Source organism: Salvelinus fontinalis, unplaced genomic scaffold (genome assembly GCF_029448725.1).
Source record: "Salvelinus fontinalis isolate EN_2023a unplaced genomic scaffold, ASM2944872v1 scaffold_1340, whole genome shotgun sequence".
NCBI lineage: Eukaryota > Metazoa > Chordata > Actinopteri > Salmoniformes > Salmonidae > Salvelinus > Salvelinus fontinalis.
This window is the reverse complement of record NW_026601549.1, coordinates 13554-19767: the sequence shown is the minus strand read 5'-3', so window position 1 is coordinate 19767 and position 6214 is coordinate 13554. Positions and strand designations below refer to the sequence as shown.

Sequence of the window (6214 nt, the reverse complement as noted above, 5' to 3'; positions counted from 1 at the left end):
CACTCATGAGTCCTTTTCAGATGCAACACAGCAACAGTTGGAATCACACCAGAATACACATATCCTGATGTAACCTGCAGAACGCTTTACAATCCACTGGATTCCGGGACATTGACATTCTTCTATTCTGCATAATGTACATCATCAACAGTTGCAGACATTACAAATGAAACCTATACATAAAAAAGTAAACATCAAGTTGATAAAGGTTCTTTCCACATCATTCCACTCCATACTTCTTCAGTTACCTAAATTGGTGGCGCGTGATTGGATGGTGACCCTTCTATGCGGTGGCTCCTCTGTGCTCCGATTGGCCACCAGCTCCTGCAGCTGCAGTGCCCCTCCACCAATGAAACAAAAGGCTGGGCACACAGGGGCAGAGCAATCCACATGCCCCTCCCACAGGGTGCGCAGCGAGTGGGCGTCGTAGAACGTGACCCGCCCCTTCTCGAAGTCCAGACAAACCACCAGGCGCGGGGGCAGGGGGGCAGTAGGGGGGCCATGGTTGTTCCCATGGGTACTGTGGGTACTGTGGTGTAAGTTTGCTGCCCCCTGGGGTAAGAGGACCTTGCCCATGCCCATGGTGAGGAAGCAGAAGGGAGGGGAGGAGTCTGGGGAATCCTCAGCCCCACTGTCATGGCCACTGTCTGGGTCATAGCTGGAGAGAGGGAAGGGGGAGGGGAGAGGGGAGGGGAGAAGGGAAGGGGAGAGCGAAGGGGGAGGGGAGAGAGAGGTGAGGGAGAAGAGGGAGGACAGGGGGAGACTGAGTTTACTTAGTTAGTTTTAGTGTCATTGGAACGACTTCTTTACTACCCCATCCCTCTACCTCCCTCTGTCCCCCCTCCGTCTCCATCCCTCCCTCTACCTCCCTCTGTCCCCCCTCCGTCTTCATCCCTCCCTTTACCTCCCTCTGTCCCCCTTACCTCTACCTCCCTCTGTCCCCCCTCCGTCTCCATCCCTCCCTCCCTCTACCTCCCTCTGTCCCCCTACCTCTACCTCCCTCTGTCCCCCCTCCCTCTACCTCCCTCTGTCCCCTCTCCGTCTCCATCCCTCCCTCTACCTCCCTCTGTCCCCCCTACCTCTACCTCCCTCTGTCCCCCCTCCCTCTACCTCCCTCTGTCCCCCCTCCGTCTCCATCCCTCCCTCTACCTCCCTCTGTCCCCTATCCGTCTCCATCCCTCCCTCTACCTCCCTCTGTCCCCCCTACCTCTACCTCCCTCTGTCCCCCCTACCTCTACCTCCCTCTGTCCCCCCTCCCTCTACCTCCATCTGCCCCCCTCCCTCTACCTCCCTCTGTCCCCCCTACCTCTACCTCCCTCTGTCCCCCCTACCTCTACCTCCCTCTGTCCCCCCTACTTCTACCTCCCTCTGTCCCCCCTACCTCTACCTCCCTCTGTCCCCCCACCCTCTACCTCCCTCTGTCCCCCCTCCATCTCCATCCCTCCCTCTACCTCCCTCTGTCCCCCTCCCTCTACCTCCCTCTGTTGCCCCTCCTTCTACTTCCCTCTGTCCCCCCTCCCTCTACCTCCCTCTGTCCTCCCTCCCTCTACCTTTGCTCGTGTTTCTTGGCCCAAGCAAGTCCCTTCTTATTATTGGTGTCCTTCAGTAATGGTTTCTTTGCAGCAATTCGACCATGAAGGCCTGATTCACACAGTCTCCTCTGAACAGTTGATGTTGAGATGTTGATGCAGTTAACTCTAATGAACTTATCCTCTGTAGCAGAGATAACTCTGGGTCTTCCTTTCCTGTGGCGGTCCTCATGAGAGCCATGTCTTAAAGTCATGATGGACTGTCGTTTCTCTTTGCTTATTTGAGCTGTTCTTGCCATAATATGGACTTGGTCTTTTACCAAATAGGACTATCTTCTGTATACCCCCACCAACCTTGTCACAATACAACTGATTGGCTCAAACGCATTAAGAAGGAAATAAATTCCACAAATTAACTTTGAACAAGGCACACCTTAATTGAAATGCATTCCAGGTGACTACCTCATGATGCTGGTTGAGAGAATGCCAAGAGTGTGCAAAGCTGCCATCAAGGCAAAGGGTGGCTACTTGGAAGAATCTCAAATATAAAATATATTTTGATTTGTTTAACACTTTTTTGGTTACTACATGATTCCATATGTGTTATTTCATAGTTGTGATGTCTTCACTATTATTCTACAATGTAGAAAATAGTAAAAATAAAGAAAAACCTGTTGAATGAGTAGGTGTGTCCAGACTTTTGACTGGTACTGTATATATATCAGTAGAGCCTGCTGAGGGGAGAACGGCTCATAATAATGACTGGAATGGAGTGAATGGAATGGTATCAAGAACATGGTTTCATGTGTTTGATACCACTCCATTCCAGTCGCTATTATGAGCCGACCTCCCCTCAGCAGCCTCCACTGATATATATCTAGAGAGAGTCCAGTCCAGTCCAATCTGTTGCTCGGAGGTCTGGCTGTAACAACCATGCTTTCTGTTCTGTCTGTGCTGAATGATCTGGTTGTAAAATACAGTTGTCTTATACCTTACAGCACTTGAATGACTTTAGACTGTAGCATCTCCCTCATTTAGACTTTGCCATGCTGGCAGAATGTTTGTAAACGTCATGAGAAAAAAGGAATAAACAATTCAACAGTTCCATTGAGGTGTTATGTGGATGATGTTCTATTTCAGGAACTAGCACATATCAGTGTTGAGGACCAGACAGGGAGAGGAATCACTGGGCCATTCAACAACCCTGCATACTTTTGTCATCATCTGGAAAATGAAGTCAAATTTAGAACATAGAACAGAAGACACTGGTCATTAGTTATTACATCACGTTGAATGGACGGGTCGTTATGAGAAAATTCATGGCTCTTTGAACTCTGATTCAGCGTCTGATTTCATCACAGCTTTTGTTTTGGTTCTCTCTGGCCTCACATAGGGAAGAGCAGGAAGCCACTGAAGGGGCAACGTTTATTTGAATCTTCATAGAGACCATAGCCTGAGGGAAGGTAGATGTAGATTAAGTCCCCCTCCTGCAGAGTCACTGCATTAGATATATACTGATGCACTTCCTGGCTATTCTACTGATTTGACAATATTTCATGCTGCTTATTCTTAAATAAGGATACACCCATATATGCCGATGTGCAGACGTCCATGCCAGAGAATCTGAAGTAGTGAACTCCTCTCAATGGGACTGTGAAGACATCTGCAGGGAGAGATCAACACTGTCTCTCATGAACACTGGAGCAGCCTGTTAGTGATGTAGGTGTCTGTTACTAATGTCATATACGTAGCAGCAGTACCTGTTAGTGATGTAGGTGTCTGTTACTAATGTCATATACGTAGTAGCAGTACCTGTCACTGGACTGTAGGTGTCTGTTACTAATGTCATATACGTAGCAGCAGTACCTGTTAGTGATGTAGGTGTCTGTAACTAATGTCATATACGTAGCAGCAGTACCTGTCACTGGGCTGTAGGTGTCTCTTACTAATGTCATATACGTAGCAGCAGTACCTGTTAGTGATGTAGGTGTCTGTAACTAATGTCATATACGTAGCAGCAGTACCTGTCACTGGACTGTAGGTGTCTGTTACTAATGTCATATACGTAGTAGCAGTACCTGTCACTGGACTGTAGGTGTTTGTTACTAATGTTATATACGTAGCAGCAGTACCTGTCACTGGACTGTAGGTGTCTGTTACTAATGTCATATACGTAGCAGCAGTACCTGTCACTGGGCTATAGGTGTCTGTTACTAATGTCATATACGTAGCAGCAGTACCTGTCACTGGACTGTAGGTGTCTGTTACTAATGTCATATACGTAGCAGCAGTACCTGTCACTGGGCTGTAGGTGTCTGTTACTAATGTCATATACGTAGCAGCAGTACCTGTTAGTGATGTAGGTGTCTGTAACTAATGTCATATACGTAGCAGCAGTACCTGTCACTGGACTGTAGGTGTCTGTAACTAATGTCATATACGTAGCAGCAGTACCTGTTAGTGATGTAGGTGTCTGTTACTAATGTCATATACGTAGCAGCAGTACCTGTCATTGTACTGTAGGTGTCTGTAACTAATGTCATATACGTAGCAGCAGTACCTGTTAGTGATGTAGGTGTCTGTTACTAATGTCATATACGTAGCAGCAGTACCTGTCACTGGACTGTAGGTGTCTGTAACTAATGTCATATACGTAGCAGCAGTACCTGTTAGTGATGTAGGTGTCTGTTACTAATGTCATATACGTAGCAGCAGTACCTGTCACTGGACTGTAGGTGTCTGTAACTAATGTTATATACGTAGCAGCAGTACCTGTCACTGGACTGTAGGTGTCTGTAACTAATGTTATATACGTAGCAGCAGTACCTGTTAGTGATGTAGGTGTCTGTTACTAATGTCATATACGTAGAAGCAGTACCTGTCACTGGACTGTAGGTGTCTGTTACTAATGTCATATACGTAGTAGCAGTAACTGTCACTGGACTGTAGGTGTCTGTTACTAATGTCATATACGTAGCAGCAGTACCTGTCACTGGACTGTAGGTGTCTGTTACTAATGTCATATACGTAGCAGCAGTACCTGTTAGTGATGTAGGTGTCTGTAACTAATGTCATATACGTAGCAGCAGTACCTGTTAGTGATGTAGGTGTCTGTAACTAATGTCATATACGTAGCAGCAGTACCTGTTAGTGATGTAGGTGTCTGTTACTAATGTCATATACGTAGCAGCAGTACCTGTTAGTGATGTAGGTGTCTGTAACTAATGTTATATACGTAGCAGCAGTACCTGTCACTGGACTGTAGTTGTCTGTAACTAATGTCATATACGTAGCAGCAGTACCTGTCACTGGACTGTAGGTGTCTGTAACTAATGTTATATACGTAGCAGAAGTACCTGTCACTGGGTTGTAGGTGTCTGTTACTAATGTCATATACGTAGTAGCAGTACCTGTCACTGGACTGTAGGTGTCTGTTACTGATGTCATATACGTAGCAGCAGTACCTGTCACTGGGCTGTAGGTGTCTGTTACTAATGTCATATACGTAGCAGCAGTACCTGTCACTGGGCTATAGGTGTCTGTTACTAATGTCATATACGTAGCAGCAGTACCTGTCACTGGACTGTAGGTGTCTGTTACTAATGTCATATACGTAGCAGCAGTACCTGTCACTGGACTGTAGGTGTCTGTTACTAATGTCATATACGTAGCAGCAGTACCTGTATATGGGTTATAGGTGTTGCCGATGTTTGAAGACCTTGGTGTAGATCAGTTGGGTCTCAGTATTGAAAGGTCCTTCTTTTCTTGAGTTAGTCAAACCAGCAGAGAAGGCCAGCTTTGGTCTGTCTCTGAGCACGAATAGTTCTATAAGTTACTGTATGTTGAGTAAGATAAATTCATAAAATGAACATATTCCCACACCACATTAGATACAATGAGTTTCTGAAAGTCTTTGTTTGTCTTACCTGTGTTCTCTCTCTTCAGCCCCTCCACTTCCCCTTTCAGTTCCTCCACCTCTCTCTCGCTGGCTGTCACTCTGGTCCCCATGGCTGACAGTTCAGCTGCGTGGGCCAGAATTATGGGAATAATATCTAGAGCTCTTGATCTGATGTCTAGAGCTCAAATAAACTAATGATGAATTCAACACACTCTTCCCGACTACAATAGTCAAATGAAAGGAAGCTGCCTCATGTTAGCTGCATTCTCTCCTTCTGCAGCTCCTCCACCTCTCCTTTCAGCTCCTCCACCTCTCCTTTCAGCTCCTCCACCTCTCCTTTCAGCTCCTCCACCTCTCCTTTCAGCTCCTCCACCTCTCCTTTCAGCTCCTCCACCTCTCCTTTCTGCTCCTCCACCTCTCCTTTCAGCTCCTCCACCTCTCCTTTCTGCTCTTCCACCTCTCCTTTCAGCTCCTCCACCTCTCCTTTCAGCTCCTCCACCTCTCCTTTCAGCTCCTCCACCTCTCCTTTCAGCTCCTCCACCTCCACCATGTCTCTCAGCTCCACTCTCTGTTCCACCACCATGTTCCTCAGCTCCACTCTCTGTTCCACCACCATGTTCCTCAGCTCCACTCTCTGTTCCAGCACCATATTCCTCAGCTCCACTCTCTGTTCCACCACCATGTCTCTCAGCTCCACTCTCTGTTCCACCACCATGTTCCTCAGCTCCTTCAGTTCAGTCCAGATGTCAGGCTGGGTGGTCAACGGTTCAGAAACACTCTCCCTGCT

General features: G+C 47.2%; 1 pseudogene; it reads right to left on the bottom strand.

Annotated features, from left to right (window-relative positions):
• Window positions 1–2914: 2914 nt before the first annotated feature.
• On the bottom strand, window positions 2915–5725 carry LOC129849036 (complement C1q-like protein 2; annotated as a pseudogene).
• Between the last annotated feature and the right edge of the window lie 489 nt (window positions 5726–6214).